The sequence below is a fragment of the Dipodomys ordii genome, unplaced genomic scaffold (genome assembly GCF_000151885.1).
Source record: "Dipodomys ordii isolate 6190 unplaced genomic scaffold, Dord_2.0 Scaffold25, whole genome shotgun sequence".
Lineage (NCBI taxonomy): Eukaryota > Metazoa > Chordata > Mammalia > Rodentia > Heteromyidae > Dipodomys > Dipodomys ordii.
In genome coordinates, this window is record NW_012267241.1 from 11268023 (window position 1) to 11290906 (window position 22884).

Below are 22884 nucleotides of genomic sequence, written 5' to 3' on the forward strand. Positions count from 1 at the left end.
TAAGTTCCACTTGAAGTAAACAGGATATATAAGAAGGTGAGACAGTCAGAAAATGGCTACTTCAACAGAACATGAGGACTTCTGTGGCCAATCTATTACCTTTCAATTCAATATAATCCCTTGGGTATGTAAGGCAGATAGATGCCATACGTATGCATCTATGGCCACTAATAACATGACAACAGTAGTCCTTTTCTTTTTTAGTCTAGAGAATCTGTTCCATGACAGAAGAGTGGATTCCTGAAACTGCAGATATTATCAAATCCTATTTATGTATACTATGTTTCTTTCCTGGCCATAAACTCCTATATTCAAATGCTACCTCTTTGCCATCTTCAACTTCTTGACATCATTACTCCTGTACTTGGGGCCTTTAATCAGAATTCATTGGATACAGGCAGTGGGATGCCTGTATCACTCAATCTGATGGCCAAGATGGCTACTTAGTGACTCCCAGACATGCAGTGTGTCCAACAAGGATACACCCACTGAGCAAGGTTAGCAACCATATCCAAGTATGTAATTTTACCTTACTACTCAGAATGGCATGCAATTTAAAATTTACAGTTATTTGCTTCTGTAATCTTCCATTTAATATTTTCTTAAGACTGTTGACTGTACAGCAACTTGAGAAATGAAAAGCATGGATTTGGAAGTAAAAACATGGATTAGGGTAAACTACAGTACTGATAATAATCAGAGTGAATGTCCAGGTTGTGTAGCTTCTATAACCTCTTCAAATGAAGTTACTTTGTGAGTGTGTGTGTGTGTGTGTGTGTGTGTGTGTGCATGCACACACATAGGTATGTCAGTACTAGGACTTGAATTCAGGGCCTAATGCTCTTGCTCAGCTTTCTTGCTCAAAGTTGGCACTCTACCACTTGAGCCACACCTTCGGTTCTTTACTACCTGATATAAGACTCAACAATATAAGAGTGTATATAATACTTTTATAACCAATTAAGAATTAGAAAACTGAAATTTGGAGTAATTATCAGCTGACTTCACAGTCCTTTGCAAAGTGACAATGATTTGAGAATGAGGTCATAATGAAAACACTCTTTATTTGTAGTTTCTCTTAGATTCTTGCACCTAGGTAACACTTCCCAGAAAAATAAATAAATAAATAGTCTGCTCAGTTGCAGAAATGTGACATCACAAAATCTGCTCTACATCCTAGATTTGTATCTTTTAAAAAATATCAATTTCCCTAGCAAACACTATACTTTTCCTTGCTAGATTACAGGTTACAGTTTATTTTAATGACCATGACATTACAAAAATGAATGTCCTACTTCATATAACTTGGAGACAAAACACAATAAATCCATTTGTCTACGTGTGGATGTCTGCACACTCTGAGATACAATATCTCCTCTGGATCCTTCTAGCTCTAAAAGTCCAATGATTCTAAAATTGTATATCATAGCAGTTTTGAAGGCACAATTTAGAGTCATAGTCCTTTCTGTGCCGTATGTGAGATAGAATATATCAAACCAAGATTTCTCATAGTTGCACATACATTGGACACTTTGTATGGCAATCTTGACACTAACAAACCTTTAAGAATCAACCTGCCCTATAGAGCATTTCTGCAAGGCAAGTAAACACTATCATCTGCTCCAGTTTCCCAAAACATCCTTTGTAAATGATAGTTTATGATATGTGATTAGGAAATATTGCCATCGTTCTTATGAGTAAACCTTATGACAATTGTATAGACAGGAAATGAAAGCCTCCAGATAGAACTATATTCATAAAACTTATGGCGCAGAAGTTTAAAAAAACACAATGAAGTATTTTCATTATAGTGAAGAATCATGGCTATCTCTTACGCTTTTGCTCAGTCTGACACTTAATAAAAAAAAAATACCAAATTTAAATTAGATGCAATCCTAATAACCAAAACTCATAGCCAAGATTTCTTAAACATTATCACATCTACAACCCTATAATGTAATAAAGTAGATAAATTCTAGCCAACAAAATATTATTTACATATTCATGATTTACTTGAATTATAGTTCTCAAATTTTTCTTTATTAATAGCAGAATACCACTGTTTTCAATTTTATATCCATTTAATGTCTTGATATTTTTGAATACAAATTCTGAGTCACTCCATCTTTTTTAAGATGCTGCTCTAATCTTATTTGTGTTCTAATTTCTTCATGTGTAAACTAAAATCTCTAATTATAAATCAAAATAATAAGTGATATAAAATAATCATAAATAATCATAAAATTTATTCAATGGTGTTTGGTGTTCAGTAGATACCCAATAATCATTTTCTATCATCACCATCATCATTCTTTGGCCTCTTTAAATATAAGATCATGTTATCTGCAAAGATTGAGTTTTACTTCATCTTTCCCTATTTGGATACCCTTTATGTCTGCATCTTGTCTTATTGCTGTAGCTAGGCATTCTAATACTAAATTGAAGAGAAATGGAGAAAGTGGACATCCTTGTCTCGTTCCTGAGTTTAGAGGAAGTGGCTTTAGTTTTTTGCCATTAAGTATAATGCTGGCTGTAGGTTTGTCATATACAGCCTTTATTGTATTGAGGAATGTTCCATGGATTCCTAATTTTTACAGAACCTTCATCATAAAGGGGTGTTGCATCTTGGCAAATGTTTTTTTCTGCATCTATTGAGATAATCATGTGGTTCTTATCCTTGCTCTTGTTGATGTGATGAATTATATTAATTGATTTGTGTATATTGAACCAGCTTTGCATCCCTGAAATTAATCCTGTTTGATCATAATGCATAATTTTTTGATGAATTGTTGAAGTCGATTGGCCAAAATTGTGTTAAGTTTTGCATCGATGTTCATCAAATAATTGGGTTTATAGTTCTCTTTCTTTGATGAGTCCCTACCTGGTTTTGTGATGAGGGTTATGATGGCTTCATAGAATGAGTTCGGTAGTGAACTTTCTCTTTCAATTTCATTGAAGAGTTGGAGGAGTATTGGTGTGAGCTCTGCTTTGAAGGCCTTGTAGAATTCTGCTGTAAATCCATCTGGTCTTGGGCTTTTCTTAGATGGGAGATCTCTTATTGCTGAAAATAACTAGAAGAATGGCCAATAGACACATGAAGAAATGTTCACCTTCTCTAGCCATAAAAGAAATGCAAATCAAAACAACATTGAGATTCCACCTCACCTCACCCCAATTACAATGTCTATAATCAAGAAATCTAATAACAGCAGATGAGGCCAGAAGGGAACCCTACTGCATTAATGGTGTAAGTGTAAACTTGTTCAACCACTTTGGAAAGCAGTATGGAGGTTCCTCAAAAGACTCCATATAGAGCTCCCTTATGACCCAGCAATCCCACTTCTGGGCACTTACCCAAATGATCACAAACAAGGCTGAACTAAAGCTACCAGCACAACTATGTTTATCACAGCATTATTTACCATAGCTAAGATATGGAACCAACCCAGATGCCCTTCAGTAGATGAATGGATCAAGAAAATGTGATATGTGTGTGTGTGTGTGTGTGTGTGTGTGTATGAATTCTATACCTCCATCAAAAAGAATGACACTGCTCCATTTGTTATAAAATGGAAAGACTTGGATAAAATTATATTAAGTGAAGTAAGCCAGACTCAAAGAAATGTAGGTCCCATGGTTTCCCTTATTTGCAATAACTAGTATACATCTAGGATAATCTTACCAGACAAGCAGATAAGGTCAAAAACTAAGTAAGTATGGCCATTTAAGATGATGCTAAGTGAAATGAACCCCAAGATAAGGACACAAGAGGATTTTGTTCTTTATCGCTTTTGTTTTTAATGTACTATGTGATTTTTTTGTTTCTTTTGTATGTTCTTCTCTCTTGATATAACCCCTGTTGTCACTGTATTTGATTTTGGTGCCCTGCATCTTGCATATACAATTCTCTAATTTGGGGAGGGGAAGGGAAATAACAAAATGCTGAAATAAAGATACAGGTTGACCCATTGTAACAATGAGATGCACAAGACACTATGTTGAAAACAAACTTACAACTTCAGGGCTGGGGGAGGAGTTGGAGAGGTGGGAAGAGAAGTGATGGTAGGGAAAAACAAAGGAGAGGGTAACAATGCTGGATAGGACATGTACTCATTACCTTACTCATGTAAGTTCAGTATCTTTACAAAAAGAAAAAATTTAAAATACCGTATAACAAATATAAAGAATATATATAACATATAATTGTGAAAAAATATGAATAAACAAATATACCTGCATGCATAAAGATAGATCTGGAAAGTGTTTTTTAATTGTATTTAAATATATGCTGATTGAATTCTACCTACTCAGGAAGCTGAGAACCAGAGAACTGAAATTTGAAGCCAGCCAGACAGCCTGAACAGAAAAAGCTTAGAGAGGTCCATTTCCAATTAATTAGCAAAAAGCCAGGCTGGAGTAATGGCACAGGTGGTAAAACTCCATCCATGAACAGAAAAAGCCTAAGGCCCTGAATTTAGGCCTTAGTACTGGCAAACAAAAACAAGCAAGCAAACAAACAAAAAACAACAAGTAATTGCTAGTTGAATCAACAAGTTGTTGTTTAGTAGTTAATTGGTAAAGAAATAGTAATATGAAGTACTGAACACGATTGGTGAAAGTATAAATTTATACAATTACACCAAACAAAATTTTGGAAAAACATTTGGGTAATCTCAAAATTCAGTCTAAGCTCTAACTCAATAATTCATCTTCTACAAATCTATGCTGAAAAGATGACTATAGATATACTAAAGATTTACCAAGCTTATTTATCCAAGGCTTGTTTAAAATGACTGAACCATGGAAATAACTGCCAAAGGAGGTAAATGGTTGAATACAGTGTGTGTGTGTGTGTGTGTGTGTGTGTGTGTGTGTAAATTACCAAATGACTGCTAATGATGTTGAAAGACTAGGAAGGTAGAGACATTTATGTTATAGTGTGGTCTTAGGTCACAAAACAGTTTACACAGCACAATTCATTCCTATTCTATTTGCAAATAAGAATATACACAAAAATAAACCACCTGCATACACCAGAACAGATTGTTTATGTTTGATGATAGTGTTTACGGTTTTTCTTTTCTGTTTATCCTTTATCTAATTGTATGAATGGTCTACAATGAATATCAATTATTATCACAAAAGATTATTATTTTAAATTATTAAAGTTAATTGCAAATAATTAAGTAATCGAATAGTCATATAATAAATTTTGATGCAATATAAGAAAGTTTGCTTAAAAGATGGACCCATGTACTGAGAGGAATGAAAGAATACACGGGTTCCTAGGAATAGAAACAGAGTTGAAGTTGATACCAATAATAATCTGACTATTTAATCAGGGGAGAAGGGAGATAAATAAACTCATAAAGGGTGTGAGAATTATAAATAAACTTCCCATCGTGCAAAATAGTAATGTGTTTTTATTTAATGTAAGTGTGATAATGGCCAAATTACTCTAAAAGGCAAACATCTTAAAGGGGAACTGGTGGAGTACTAAGAGCTGTTAATTGATCTCCAGCATGACTGGGATTTTCAGGCTGGTGTTAAGTTTAACAATCTTGAAAGGTGTTTTGGAGTTCAAATGCAAAATAAGTCCCTCCCTTGGAGGGAATTCTGTGAATTAGTTGGAGACACAGGCATTTACAGCTCACAGGTTTCCTCATTTGCTAGAGGGTATCGTTATCTTTATAGTTCTATATATAAAATAGGCAAGTGTCCCAGGTCATGACTACTCCCATGAAAAATTGGTTATGCACTTGAGAGGGTGGGTTTAAGAAGATGAGAGAAGTCTGCAAAAGATCGGAAATATAGGATGCATTAATAAACACGAAAGCACGTCAGTTTGGAAAATTGACCCTTCTCTCTAACTGTGAGAGAATTTTGCAAGAAGGAAGACTGGTATTTCTGAGAACTACTCATGAACACGCCTAGAATTCTCCAGTGCTCCAGGAAAATCACTACAGAGAAACCTCCACAAGTAGTATCCCTATTTCTGAGTACAGGCATAGAATTATAATAATAGGGAAACTAGTCAGGAGAGTTCAGGATTCATGAAACCAATTTACCTTGAGAAGCAGGTTAATATCACCAATCTCATTTTCTTTATGAGTAAAAAACAGTTTCCAAGTTGAATAATTATTTAGAAGGTGAAAGTAAATGATATTAATAAATACCTGGTGTGTAGTAACTAACAGCTATCACTAAGACAAGATTTTATTTTCTGAGGACAAAGTTAGCAAAGAGTTTGTTGTACTAGCAACATTTAGTTGACAACTAATTATCTGAAATGTCACAATATTTCAGAAGCAAAAATCAAATGCTTATTTTTGTAACAAAATGTGTAATTTATTTTAAAACAGTATTTTTAACATCAATTATGTTGATACTTGGGGGCTATAAATGCAAAAATATTTGTATGAATGCCATAAGACTGGTGAGAATGTTTTCCTATGAACAATAAATTAAAATATCTTTATATCTAGATCCTATACCAGTAAAAAAAAAATGAAATAACTATGACACTATTAACTAATCTCATTTTAAGATATTTCTTCTTTTTTAAATTTTTTGTCTTACTTCATCAGAGTAAACTGTGCTAAGATATATGACATCTTAGAGATAAACATTTGTGTATAGCTTGTTGTCAAAAAAAGAAGAATCTCTCCTGCAAGTTTATTTTCACTTCTGAAGGAAACTTCTGAGCCGTTGATTGCATCCTAGAACCATTACAACATGGTGGCAAGAATAACACTGACACATTCAATCAATCGCAATGCATTAATTTTAATTTAACAAAATTGTAATTAAATGCTTTGCACCCAAAAAAGAGGGAAAAAAGAACTTTAACCCTTTCCTTTAAGAAGGGTTGAGCTATTTGGCTAAGAATCCCAAACCAATTAACAGCAGACATCCAGCTTCAAAGTAGAAACTAAGGTACTGAGTCGACCTTAATAATCAGCTTTTTAATCCAATATTGTGAAACACCCCATATTTACACTTCTTAATGAATATTTCTCTTGTGACTTCAAAAGTTGTAAATTGAATGGAATTTTATAACAAGCTGTTAAGTGTTTGAATCTCTGTTCACCACTGAACATGACCACAATTTTCAGAATGACATTCTCATGGATAAAGTGGAGATCATGTTACCTGTCTCACTAATGTGGCAAAAGTAAGAGACAACAGTAAAGTAAAATCAATTTGTGAGCTATTAAAAAAGAACACCAAAATGTAAAGAAATGGTACTATCATTATTACTCAGCTTACAAAAATCTTGGCTTTTCTATTGTGAATGAACTTAATTTCCATTCCAGCAACGCAGCTCTTAGCTTCAAGATCTGAAGGATTTTTAACCAGAGGGATTTTTGCTATGCAATAAGAAAATATAAGTAATTATCTAAAACAAGGCCATTTAATTATTTCAGGGGGTGCTGCTAAGAGCATAAACCATGAAAGTGGAACCTAAGTGCTTTATTATCGGACTCATAAAACAGAAATATAGTCTGTTATTGCATTATTGCAAATCCTTTATTTTATAATACAGAATTGGGAGTGCTTCCCAAATTGTTGTTTTTATACTCAATATTGTCCTGTTAATTTTTGTATTGATATTAAAGTTATTTTTTAATATCACCTTATTTTACTACTGGATATTTTTCTACTCAAACATATAATTTATACATTAAGAAACATCTTAGAATTGAGGTCTCTGCTATAGTCATTAATTTTCCCATGTTACACACCAATTAGGCATGTATCTTCTCTATAAAGCTGTACACAGAACAAAATGCACATAACTCATCCCCATACCTAATGATACCTTCATAAACTATTTTCCCACCACTGAAGCACACATATGTTTAACTTTGAAATGCATAACCAGAAGAATGCTTTTGGAAAAAAAAGTCTAACTGCAAATGAAATCTCATCAATTGCTACTTTTTTTTCCTACTGTATACTTTATAAATTACCTCATCATAATTAACTCCAACCACTGGAATTAATTGCTCCCACTGATTTGGAAATTGGTCTTCTCAGTTCCTCTGAAATTAGTTGAGATCATCCCACAGATCAGAGGACAAGATAGAAATCAAGCAAAATCTATTGGGGGGGGGAAAGAACTACGTTCGGTGCTTTGTTGTGTTTTGATTTTAAGAGAAGGGAAAGTACTACAGGAGGATGAACTTAGAGATAAATTTTACTCCATTTTAGTTTCAGGATATTATGAACAATCAGAGCTGAAAGGGACCATAATGAGCAACAAGCTTCACATTCACACATGTACAGAAAGCATGCATGTGTTGTACAGTTACATACAGGACTATGGGTACACCACAGTAGAAACCAGGATCTCTGACTTCTCTGAAGAAGTAAGCATGGCCAATAGATACATCTCTGGCCAGAAAAGAAATGCAAATCAAAACAATATTGAGATTCCATCTCATCCCAGTTAGAATGGTCATTATCAAGAAAACTAACAATAACAGATACAGGCAGAGATGCAGACAAAAGGGAACACTAATACACTGATGGTGGGAATGTAAACTTGTTCAACCTCTCTAGAAAGGAGTATGGAAGTTCCTCAAAAAAACTAAACATTGAGCTTCCCTATGACCGAGCAAACTCCTGAGCATTTATCCAAATGACCACAAACTAGGCTGCACTAAGCCACGAGCACAACCATGATCAATGCAGCAGTGTTTATCATAGTTAAGATATAGAATCAACCCAGATGCCACTCAGTGGACAAATGGATTAAGAAAAGGTGATATATAAACATATATATATATATATATTCCATTACATTTGTGTATATATATATATATATATATAATTTTATGCTTCCATCAGAAAAAAATGATATTGACCCATTCATAAGAAAATGGAAAGACTTGGGGAAAAGTATATTAAGCAAACTATGCCAGACCCAAGGAAATATAGGCTGCATGGTTTCTCTCTTCTCTCATTTGTAATAATTAGAATGTGCCTATAAATCTACAAGTAAACCCAATGGGTAGTAAAAGACAAAAAATTATACTTGGACATTATTAATTAAACAGCACTCCAAACATTCACACAGTGAGACCAAAGGAAGATATTCTTAAGAAAGGATCACAAGGGCTCAATAGCTACGTGCATATGATCATATAAAATGATGCTTATTGAAATGAACTCCAAGAAATGGAAACTAGAGGGTTTTTTTTATCGTACAGTTGGTAGTACTTTTTTTAATTTATTCCCTTCAATCACTGTTTTTGATTTCCATACCCTTTGTCTTGTATATAAGTTTATCTGATTTGGGGAGTCGAAGAGGAAGCACTGAAATAGTAAGACAAAGCGTGAACTAATTCTACAGTGATACTCACTGGATACTATTTTAGAAATGAACGATACAATTTGGGGCATGGGGGGTTAGAAGGGAAAGAACTGGGAAAAAATGAGGGAGAGGTAACACTTTTCAAAAGAAAACATACTCATTACCTGACTTAGGTAATGTAATGCCTCTGTACATTACCTTTACCATTCAAAAACAAAAATCAGGATCTCTCCTTCTACCTTACAATATTCTTCATGATGGGTATATGTCAGTGTCCCAGACTCATGATCGTGAATAAATCAGGGTTCTGTTCAGGTTATACAAAGAAGGATAGTAAGTCTTTCTCATACGGAAGTCACAAATGGGCAAAAAAGGGTCACACATGTTATGGATTCATATGCAGTAATACAGCTGGAGTACACATGCTGGAGGAAGTGTTTGGCTGAGGTGAATCCATCCCAAGTTTACCCCACTATTTTTGTCATCAGTCTTTCCTTCCTCATTATGTTGAGAAGAAATATACAGTTAGAAACCTAAACAATTTAGGTTTTTGTTGCTGTTATCAGAAAAAAGATTGTGTTTCAAATGATCTATTTCTAAGTCAATTTTTCCCAAAAAGTTAATGTTCTTTCAAACATTGTTCTCAGAGAGAGTCCAGGGGATCTAGCCATAGACAAATAACCTGAATATTAGGGACGGAATTTTCCATGTCATACTTCTCTGAGAGGCAAAAAACATTATATATGATATGATTGGAAAAATGAGAATAAATGAAAAGTGACAAAAAACAGGCTTCAGTGTTGTCTTTCCTTGCCTTCTGTGGGGTTTTCTTAACATAACAATGTAAGTTTAAGACAGTGTCTATTGAGACTTACAAGAAGCAATGAGAAGACAAAGCTAGAAGTGTAAGACATTAACTGGAAAGACTACCTGTGGAAGATCAAGAGAAATGGAATGAGTACATGAGGGAAGGCCTCCACTCATGATGTAGACTTGACACCTGTAAGGTATAATCGAAGAAAGAGTAGAAGAAGATGTCATAAACTAAGCACTTACAGAAGCATTGGCCAGCTGAGCAAGGAGTTACAGCACAAAGAATGCCCAGGTAGGAGAAGTAGGAGTCTCCCACTGTCACAAAATTGCAAGTCTTTGTACCACTGATAAAGAGGCTGACTCGTGTTTGGCATCTGCTCAAAAGCTCAGGCAGAGCCCACAGCCATCATAGCACAGGATGCTGTCCACATTCTCCTTGTAGCACAGGAAGTTGAAGCCTGAAGGGACTGTTGAGTGTACATCACCAGGGCGATCACTTGCAGGCATCAATTCCCTTCCAGTGTGGCCACATGGCGGACATTTATCCCAGCCAATAAGATCATCATACTCATCTTTGCCAAATTTGGTTTGGGTACAGACTTGCCAAATGACTTTGCCCAATTGCATTCACAAAGACATCCTTTATTGCAAAATTTCCACCTTATCATAACCTACCATAAACACTTTGAAAACATTCTTAAAGTCCTGAACTATCAATGCTTAACTATGCCGCCACATTACCAGCAGTTGTGTTTTAGAAAATAACTAAATCTAAAAAATTCCTTTCTTATTCCAGAAAATGAATCCTCTCCCCTGAGTATCCATAGGACATTCACTCAACCTTGATTCTTCTCATTGATTTTGTCTCCCCACAGAAAAGCAACTTCATTTTTTGTCCTGCTGATTTGTTTTAATCAAATTGCTCAGTGATATAAAACACAAAATAAAGGAAAATGAGTTTTGCTTGTTTATTCTGGGTGTGTTCTGGGATAACTTTGATTTTTGTTTTCTTCTTCCCTGGTCTGGGTCACTGTATATCATATTCATTGTTACTGGCCTTCCAGGGCCCTCAGTGGAGAGTCACACTGACCAATACATGTAGGAATCAGTCCCCCAAATATCTTCTTTTTGTTGTTGTTGGTGGTGGTCCTGGGGCTTGAGCTTAAGGCTTACTTGCTGTCCCTAAGCTTTTTTGATCACTACTAGTGGTTTTTGAATGGTTAATTAGAGATCAGACTCTCACAGGGACTTTTCTGCCGGGGTTGGCTTCAAACTGCAATCCTCAGATCTTAGCCTTCTGAGTAACTAGGCTTACAGGGGAGAGCCACTGGTGCCTGGCTATCTGACTTCTTAGTATTAAACTTTACTTGGAATTTAAAGGCAAACCAACTCAGAACAAAATAGCTTCCTCTTAATCAAAAACAAAAAAAAATCTGTTATTTTTACAGTGTTGACCTACATATGCAATGTTTTCATCCAACAGTGAAGGATAATACATTTCCAAATTTAGACTTGAGTTCTAACTTCTTCCCTGCATTCCAAAATCATGAATTCAACTATTTGTTCCATATTTCCATTTGATGGATGATTCATCAAAAAGGCACCTTGAACTCAACATATCCAAATTTGATCCAATTTCCCCTCCTTTCTGAATCCTTCCTTACTTGGTGAATAGCCCAGTGTCTGGCTATTATTGGTCAAAAACCTTGGACTCACACTTGGCTCACCTTTATACCCACTATACACCTCTCTTTAGAGCAGTTCTATCTACCACTTGACCCTGAGAACTCTAGTCCAAGTCAATGTCTTCTCTCTCCAAATTCTGCCAATCTCAACTCATTTCTCTGCTGATGCCTTTGCTTCTTTGGTCTATTTTCCATTAAACCACCAGGGTGGTCCTGTTTACTCATATACCATATCATCTGACTCCCTTCATCAAAACTCTCCAAAGACTTTTTTCCTTATTCAAGATGATGTGGACTATATGCTCTACCTGATCTGTCCCTGGCCATTGCTCTGATCACACTGAGGCCACTGCCTCTAGTTCTCTGCTCTTTGAGAAAGTTAAACCACAACTCAAGAGTCTTTGCAACAAAGGCAGGGGTAACAATGTTCAACAAGAGACGTATCACAAAAAAGTGGTTACTGGTAGCTATTATAAATCAGTGCTTTCGCATATGTTATCATAAATGACTAAAACAACCTAGGAGACAAAGGCAATATCACAATACATATAATGAGAGGCTTTATGTCATACAAATTGACAACAGAGACAGAACCAAGGTCCAATCATAGGTCACACTGACTATGAAGATCATGCTCATTTGTTCTGTGTTATGCAGACTCCCAACAAAATAAAATAAATGTTTATAAATACTTTGGAAGATTCATCAGTCTCTTAACAATTCTCACAACTTCCTACCTATTGACATATTATATGCTCTATAGGAAGAACCCCTCAAACTCCTTATTCCTTCTGAAATTCTGACTTATACCTGCAGGACTAGCTCAAATGACCTCTTAATTTTCTCTACCCAACCTCTTTCTCATCTCAAGTCTTCTCTGAGTCATTACAGTTTATACAGTTTGGCCACAATACCTTGATTCTGGTATTCTCTTACCTTTCACTTCCTCAGCCATACACATGCCTAATTACACTCCATCAATTCTAAGTTTCTTAAAGTTAAACTCATAGTTTCATGCTTTCAGTTCCACAATGCAAAGAATAATGCCTTTACATGTTAGATATGCAAGTATAAAGCTGTGATAGAAAGGGTTATTTGGCAAGTCATGATAAGAACTGTAACATTCCCTGATTGCTTATGAAATATCAGTGCTTTCTAGTGATTTATTTATCATTCTTTCCCCTAATACTATGATCTCAGTAGTGTGATATCTACATTGGGCATACAACTGAACAACAGACAGGTCAATTAATTGATTGCTGACATCAGAGCTAGGAAATAGCAGATCCAGGATTTGAATGTCAAAAGTCTGAATTAATAGCTAATGAGTTTCCCACAACACTATTCAGAATTGAATCTTGCAACCCCAGTACTTAGTCTGATGACTGCCGATTGTATTCCCATCCTACCTGCAGCTGTCCATGTCATGGCATATTGCCCGCGCACTACTCCTGAGTGGAGCCACAGGACCAGAGAGATTCTTTTACTAGCAGGTGGATTTCCCATCCATATAGAATGGTTGAATATGCTAAGTAAGTTCTGGAATTTTTCAAATTTCTTCTTGAGATCTTCATTGTGACACAATAATAGCCTTACCAACAGCAAATTAATCCAGCCAGATTTAGTCATCCTAAAAACAAATATTCCTCTACCACCAAAGAAATGTGGAGACACAAAAAACACACAATGTCTTGTGTTGACCATGGCTTTGACCTGTAGCAATCACCAAGCCTGACAAAGATGATAAACACAGCTATTAAGCCATCGACATGAGACCAAAGCATAAGCTGGCCCCTCAGCCACCAACAATAGACTCCACTGATGTCTGATAGGTAGAACCCAAAATAGACTCTTACAATCCCCAAATCACAGAGGACATTAAATCTTAAAGGTTTTCCAAGATCATTGCTAAGCAGTTTGTTAAAATTTTAGACTAATTTAGATATTTACAACTAGCTTTTATTATATTAGGATATCTATTTTTTTCTTGTCTTAAAAAAAGGAAACTTCTCTTCTTCTATTATAACAGACAATACCTACTTAGAAGATATCTAACTTCTCAGCTTGCAATTGGAAATTATTTTTTATCTGAGATGGATTTCAGTCTTGATTCTGAAATACTCTGTTCCAGAACAAAAATCATACCATTGTCATTCTTATGACCTCCGTTGTCATAAGAGGTGTGGTGACACATTTCAGAATCTGCAACTCAGGGATAAGGCTGAGATTTGTCATTGACCGCAAGAGCAAAGTACATTCCCTCTAGAAGAGGGAACAGGACTTACAAGAGATAGCAGAACTATACATAACATTTAGTGAAAAAAAATGGGAGGAGGCAAGCCAATGATTTGTTTGTTGTTTCAAAAGGAGCAAAGGGGAGGAGTGGTATTGTTTAATTTGAGTCAAGTAGCAGAAAGTCTGAATATCAGTGCAGCTCATTTGGTTTTATTACCGAATACACTTGGAAATTATTAGTACTGTCTCTTTGTCCATGTCTGCTACTGCCCTGCTTTTGGTCATTAGATTATTTGATGTGACACTCGCCACACTAAAAGGTTGTCCCTTCTGTTCCGTCTATCAGAACTGGTAGGAGAAACAGAGGAAGAAAAATTGCACAGCTGGTCGTACCATGAACCCAAAATTATACAGAAATGTACCAGAGGGAATAGTCATCAACACGAAGTGAACAAGCACCCAGACTCTTGATTACATGCTGCTCACAGAACACTAGGCGTTTCTGCCAACTCCTTCCTGCTCATACACTGAGCTGCAGACAGCATGTTGTACCTTGCATCATCAGTTTTGATGAATAATGCACTGATAAGCATTGCAGCCAGTATTGTGGGAGAGCTACAGAGCCAGATGTCATCTGGACCTCCAATAGTTTGAACCCTGGGTCTCTGACAGACAGTGATAAAAAAATATGCAGAGTGGGCAAGGCCACTGTGAGATTCTAGGTTATTGTATGGCATCCTAGCAAATGAATGGGGATCAGCAGGAGTCAGGAAGTGTGCTCGCATAGGATTGATTACTAGGTTACTCAGTGGTAGAGTTGACTAGGTGAACTTTAATCTGAGGCTTGTCAGGAAGGCTCACAGAAGCACATCCAAAGGACTTATGAGGTGAAACCATTTTTATAAATGGCTGAAATCCATGTGGCTCCTAATGGGGATGGTGACAGACAGATGGAATGCTGCCCTCCACGACGGAATTCAGATCTCAGTGTCACCTTACTGGGAGGGCACACAGGATCAGGCCTCACCTCCCACCCCTGTGCACTGCACGCTTGAAGCATTTCAGCAGGAGCACTGCACAGATCATGTTTAATTCCATCATTACAGGGAAATGTTCAAAAGGATCAATTAGACACAACGTTTCCTTCACTCGGTAACTGCAGACCTACCCCACGTTGTTTTATGAGTAAAACCTGGAGTTGGAGCAACAATTGTCTTTGCTCTATTTAATTCTTCATCTAGACAACAGATTTTTCTGACCCTAAATTCAACAATGGTCTCTGGCTCCATCCTCAATTGCAACTGCCTGTCCTTCTTCACTCTCCACCATCCCTACCTCCTCCCACACCCTAGATCTCCCCCCAAACTTTGTCAGACCTAGCCTCTTGAATACAAGCTGCTAGTATCAAGCACAGCTCTGGCAAATCAGCCAGCAAAAGCCACTATTTTGAATTTGTCTCACCTGGGAAAAGATAGATGACAATATCCAACTGTAGAACATGAATGTAACCATTTTTAACACATTCTAAATCATTGCATTCAATTTAATCATTTGGGAAGACTAAGAATTGAGACAAAGCTGTGTACTGTTGTTCATGCTATAATCCTAGAATGTTGAGGTCTAAGGATCTTGGTTAAAAGCTAGCTCAAGCAGAAAAATCCATGAGACTCATACCTCTAATTAGTCACCAAAAAGTGAGAAATGGAGCCATGGCTCTAGTGATAGAGATCTATCCTTGAGAGGGGAAAAAAGAAAAACTGAGGGACAGTGCCTAGGCCATACGTTCAAGCCCCATGACCAACACCAAAAAGAAAAAAAATCAACGGGAATCCAGTGTTACTATTGCTTGAAATGTACCAAAGTTAAAAAAAAAAAAAAGCCTTCTTTGGAAGCATTCACAAACACCCTAATTAAAACAGCATCATAATCAGCAAAACAGATAATGTCAAGACAGTTTTACAATTTCCAAAATAACCAATGAAATATAAAATAATCATTTCATATGTAAAAGAGATGACAGACAACAAGTATACATGTATAGAATATCATTTTATAATAGATTTTCTTGAAACATGACCAGATGCTCATTGGACATGGAAGCTCACCCTTCCTTCTTCTACCCTCTGTCCCCCTGACTGACCTCTGATTCCTGGTCTCCCTGAGTGGAGTCCCTGGACTCTCTGTGTCTCTCAGGACTCCTGAGTGGAGACATTATTGTTTGTTGTTTTGCTGAGTCAAAAAATAGCACACTGAGTCTGTATTTCTTTAAAGCCTTTATTGATAAATAAATATTTATAACATTTAAAACTGTTGATATGAATTTGAGCATATTTGCTTCATCTTTAGGGGGAGATCAAAATTGTAAATAAATTACAAAATATATTTTATAGTGTTTTAATATCACCCGATATCTTGTCTATATTCAAATTTTCCATAGTATTTCTAAAATATCTTTACTAGTAGATTCATTCAAACTTGCACACAATGAAATAGCATATATTGCTGAACTTTTTTGGGGGGAGAGGGGGGGTCTGGTAGTGGAGTCTGAACTCTGGGCCTGGGTGCTGTCCCTCAGCTCTTCAGTTCAAGGCTAGCACTCTACCACTTGAGCCACAGTGCCACTTCTGACTTTTTTTTTCTGATTATGTGGTGCTGAGGAATCGAACCCAGGGCCTTATGCATTCAAGGCAAGTGCTCTACCACTGAGCCACCTCCCAGCTCCTCCCTTGAACTTTTTTTAAAATTAATTTTTTAATTGTGAAAATACCGTACAGAGGGGTTACAATCACATGGGCAAGATAATGAGTACATTTCTTATCAAGCATTGTTGCCTACTCCTTTGTTTCCCCTGAACTTTTTATAGCTACGGTTGACTGTTCTGTATTTATGAAATGGATTGAGGAAAAAAATTCAGACTCTGACAGCCAGGAATTGGCTTTACACAGCCAGACCCCATTGTTGTTTGAGGCTGTCCTGATGCTCAGAGATAAGCCATAGATGTGCTTCTGTGGGACATAAATAATTTCACAGAGCACCATCATCAGATAAGGTCATTTCAACAAAACAAAGCCACTTTGCAACTGTGTCTAAACACAGGGGGAAAAAAATTGAAGTGACTGCACTATCACAAAACACCACATATGTGCCTCTTTGAGTTAATACCAACAATGGCTGCTTCTTTATCATTGGGGCCTATCCTGATACGAATCTGCCATTTCTGTGGCTAATATTAAACTGAGATACACAATCCCTGCATTACTCCTATTCTCCCACAAAGTCCAGTCTAGATTAAACCCCACCTTTTTAGACTGGTCCCTCTACAAATCATCCATCCAAGTCAAAATTCTTTCCTACTTGTTCTTCCCAAGCTGCCCACAATTCCCAGTGATGGGAATTCTCCCCACTGCAGTGTGAATAATAAACTTAAATTTCAACTAGATTAGAATTAAAACTCCTTACTAGTATTTCAGTCTCATATTGGTTTTGACTCTGGGTGGGACATGTACTCACTGGAGGGGCTCAGATCAAAGTATCTCCTGTTTACTGAAGCAGTCACTGTGGAAGACCATCCTCAAAATGAGATCTGCCTTAGGTCCACTCACTTTGTGTGCTGTCTACACACCCAAATCCCACCTTGTCTTATTCTGGAGACTTAGGCTATCAAAGTTTAGATCTATTCACTACTAAAGCAGAGTTCTTCAATCTAATTTATAAGGAAAGGGTTAACTCTCAAGGAAAACCTCACTGTCAATAGGCTACACAAACATCTTCCACTATGCAGAAATTACATAGGGAGTCAAATCATGAAAGAGAATACGATCAAAACATCAAGATCAACATAGTTCAGATGTTTAATAACATTACTACAGATAGTGTTATAGCCAAGCATTCCATTAGAAAAAAAAGAAGAGGAAGAAGAAGGAGAAGGAGCAGAGGAGGAGGAGGAGGAGGAAGAAGAGGAGGAGGAGGAGGAAGGAGGAGGAGGAGGAGGAGGAGGAAGGGGAGGAAGAGGAAGAAAAAGAAGAAGAGGAAGAAGGAGGAAGAGGAAGAAAAAGAAGAAGAGGAGGGAGGAGGAGCAGCAGCAGCAGCTACTTACTGAAGAATATGCCACTCATGCAGAGGGTTTAGGGTGCCACACCAAAGCCATCTTTGCAACCATTCTTTCTGTGTTCCCATGGATGCAACTTCATTTATATCATTTCTTCTTTATTCAATGAGAAAATTCAGAAATAAACAAATGATCAAGGAATTTTTTAATATGTCAACTCTACCAGTTGTGTTTGTCCTGTTGGGCTGTTAAGCTAAATCACAAGCTAGTCGAAGCTACTAATTGAAGGAAATGTCCCTTGGGAGCACTGTCTCCTCTCGACCCCCACATCTAAAGAGGACTTTCTTTCTGTTGCCTTTCCCCATGGATCAATAACGTTTCTCCTAGCTCCTTATCTGTTAAATGGTAGATTCCAGAAGTACTCATTTCTAAAAAAAAAAAACCCTCAAAATGCTTCAAATGAGGTATACATAAGTTTTATTGGGTATGCATTGTATTCTGAAATAAGTCATGAAGTATTTCTTAAGGATCTTTCACATCTGTTATTATGACTGAAAGATGGCTAGCATTATGAAGGCAAATGAGTTTCAGTTACTGCTGTTTCTGGCTAGTTCCTGGTTTTCTTTTTCTGTTTTATGGCAAAGGCAATTCTTTGTGGTCTTAAGTGGATTTTCCAGAGAATCCTCTCAATGTCTGGGACCTCTTGATTTCCATAATAGGCTGAGTAGTCTCCCCATCAGCTGGCCCAGTCATTGGTATACATGTGTAGGACCTGCCCAGGTAACTCTAAGCTACCCTGACAGAACACTCAGGTGCTTTTAGCACCATCATCCCCTCTGCTATTTTTCTCTGGATTTTTTGTTTTATAAGGGAGGGAGCTGAACTCTGGGCCTTGTGCTTATTAGGCAAGTGTGCTACCACTTGAGCCAGATTCCTGGTCTTTTTGCTTTCAGTTTGATTTTTCAGATAGATTTTCATGCTTTTGTCTGAGCAGTCTCAGATCAGATCCTCTGCCTCTGCTTCCAAGATAGCTGGGATCACAGTTATGTATCACCATACTCAGCTTGGTTTTTGAAATGAGGTTTTACTAATTTTTTAGTGATTTACTAATGTACAAATTTTCTAATTTTTTAGCCCAAATTGGCCTCAAACTGCAATCTTCCTTTATCTGCCCCCCTGGGATTGCAAATAAGAACCATCATGCCCAACTTCCTCTGAATTTTTTAGAATCTGTTTTAGAATCTTTAGAATTCTTCCCCATACCTAAGCAAGCTCTCATTAAATTATCTAAATTAAATTAGGTAAATGCTATTGTATGGAGAGTTGGGGCAGAATCTATGTGAAAGTGATACAAATGCTGGGTGCTGGTGGCTCATGCTTGTAATCCTAGCTACTCAGGAGGTTGAAATCTAAGGATCAAGGTTTGAAAACAGCCCAGATAGTAAATATCATGAGACTTTTATCTCCAATTAACTACCAAAAAGCCAGAAATGGAGCTATGGCTCAAGTGATAGAGCACTAGCTACGCAGGAAGCTGAGATCTGAGAATCAGTCCAGACAGGAAAGTTTGAGGTTCTTGTTTCCAATTAAGCACTCAAAAGCCACAAGTGGTACTGTGGCTCAACGTGACAGAGTGCAAAAGAGCTCAGGAACAGAGCCCAGGCCCTGAGGTCAAGTACACAACCAACAAACATAAATTAATTAAATTAAAGTTTTTACCCATTGGTGGAACCATTATCCTCTGAAGAACAGCCAAGTGGGAAGTAACAACATGGCAGCAAATGAGACCATGCAGAAGGATCTGAGACATGCACTAGAACACAGATCAAACAACATCCTCGGATGCTTTCTCCCATGCCAAGAAATTCCTCCTGCAGGCGACCACATATGTTTCACTCTGTGTCCACTGATGCTGTGGTGTGATGCCTTTTGTTCTTCCTCTGAGGTTCCAGAGTATTAAGTCTCAGTCATTATGAACTATCTATGATTTTTTTATTTAAAGTACTTATGCAATTATAGCATCTTTATAGAACTATGTAGTGTTCATGATTTTCTGTCCTTCTCTTCCTCTGCCCTGTTTTCTCACAGCATTTCTAACTCCATCTACAGTGCATAATGGGAGCACTATTTCATCCATAAGGGACAGTCCTTCTCTGCCACAGGTACCACGGCAGCAATAATTCCAGCAGGACTTGTTTAAAACAACAGTATGTCACTGCGAGACAGGACTTTCTCCAAAGACTCTTTAAGGGTACAAAAGGTTCCTCTCATGCATGCTCTCTCTCTCTCTCCCTCTATTTCTCTCTTTCTCTCTCCCCCCTATTTCCCCTCTGTTACCACTTTTATTGAAACACTGAAGAGTCTCAAAAAGAAAAACAAGACCCCACTTAAAATGAGAATTTCTTGATTTGTAGAATACTTTGATAAACTGAATGCAAACCTATGGATAACTAAAAATCCACCCTTTGCACACTAACTTTTGCTGGTCAAATGTTTAGGGAAAGCATTTGATTTGAGTGTGATACAGAAATTGAAGACCAAATTAATATTTAATCATTAATTTTGAGGATTCAATTTGAATGTAATGTAGAAATTGGTTAGCAGCTTTGTTGATCGTGAAATAAGTTTCTCTTCTCTATTGAGCTCCCTTAGTGAATATGAACTATGTATACAGACCTATCTCAAAATAATAGGACTATTGTGTAAAGGAAGGATTGAAAAACACGATGATAACTGCCAATTAGAAGGATATTGATTTAACTGAAAGTTCAGTTTATGGAGGTGACATAGACGTGTTCTGATGAAAGACTGAAATCATAGGTCAACCCCAGTGTCATCTCTTGCTAGTCAATTAATGCTTGATAGATAGACATTACATTGTTCTGTTGCAAAATAAGAATTTGACTTTTTCTTACTACTCAAGTGTGTGATATCCACAGCAGTGTCTTCTACTCCACCAGCAGCTCACTCAGAAAGAAAATGGTGTCAAAGACAAGAAAGGTTGCCCCAGACTATGGTTCTATAATTTAGACTCAACCCTATGAAAAAGCAGGAATAATAGAGGAAAAAGAGAAAAAAGGAAGTTCAGTTCAGGACCTACTAATATTGAAATCATCTAGATGGAGGGAAACTTGGAAAGAATCAAACAGTTCATGATAACTTAAGATGAGATAATGTGAGAAAATGTACCAACATTCTCTAATATTTTATTTTAGTTTGCATGTTTGTATTGTTTTGTTTCAGTTTTTTCTGTTAATCTTTCCATCTTTATTTCATTGTTTTAATTTAAATTTTATTGTAAAGGTAATGTACAGAAGGGTTACAGTTACATAAGTAAGGTAATGAGTACATTTCTTTTCTAACAGTGTTACCCCCTCCCTTGTTATGGCCCACTTTCCCTGCCTCTGACTCCCCTTCTCCCCGAGTTGTAAGGTTCATTTGCAATAGAATTTCTAGTACATATCACCTTTGAATTGGTTCACCCTTTGTCCCACTGTTTCTGTCCTTCCCCTTCCCCTCCCCAAGTCAGATAAACTTACATACAAGACAAAGGGTACAGGGGCTGGGAAGGTGGCTCAGTGGTAGAGCGCTTGCCTTGCATGCCTGAGGCCGTGGGTTCGATTCCTCAGCACCACATAAGCAAAAAGAAAAAAGCCGGAAGTGGTGCTGTGGCTCAAGTGGTAGAGCGCTAGCATTGAGCTGAAGAGCTGAGGGACAGCGCCCAGGCCCAGAGTTCAGGCCCCATGACCGGACCCAAAAAAAAAAAAAAAAAAGACAAAGTGTACAGAAATAAAAAACAGTGACAAAAGGGAATAAACCAAAGGGGGAAAAAAGAAAGAAAAGAGAAATAACTGCAAATAGCACAATAAAAAATGTCTCCACATTTCTTGGAGTTCATTTTGATAAGCATCATTTTATATGGTCATATACACATAGTTATTGAGCCATTGTGATCCTCTCCTAAGAATAACCTCCTTTGTTCTCACCATGAGAAGACTTTGAGTGCTGTTTAATTAATCATGTCCAAGTGTATATATACTATCCATTGAATTAACTTATAGATTTATAGACATATTCTAGTTATTACAAATAAAAGAAGCCATGCAACCTATGTTTCTTTGGGTTTGACTTACTTTGCTTAATATAATTTTTTCCAAGTCTTTCCACTTCCTTACAAATGGGCCAGTGTCATTCTTTCTGATGGAATTCCACTGTGTATATACACCACATTTTCTTGATCCATTCATCCACTGAGGAGCATCTTAGCTATGGTAAATAATGTTGTAATGAACATGGATGTGCTAGTAGCTTTAGTGTAGCTTGGTTTGTGCTCATTTGGGTAAATGCCCAGCAGTGGGATTGCTGGGTCATAAGCATGTTCTATTTTAGGTCTTTTGAGGAACTTCCATGCTGCCTTTCAGAGTGGTTAAACAAGTTCTGTAATACCTCAGATAGGAAACTAAGGATCTGATTTTTTTATTTTATTTTATTTGTGAAGATACTGTACAGAGGGGTTACAATTACATGGGCAGGATAATGCGTACATTTCTTACCAAGCATTGCAGCCTCCTCCTTTTGTTTACCCTTCACATCCCTTCCTAGCCTCCCCCCTCCCCCCCAATCCTAATCCTTCTCCTTCCCCCCCTTCCCTCCCCACCGACTTTGTAAAGCTCGTTTTGGACATGACAACTTGTACTTCTCATTGTTGCAACAGGTCCACATGTATCTTTAAACAACTGGTTTTTCCCCATCTCCTCCTCAAGTTATACTGACATCAAATATAG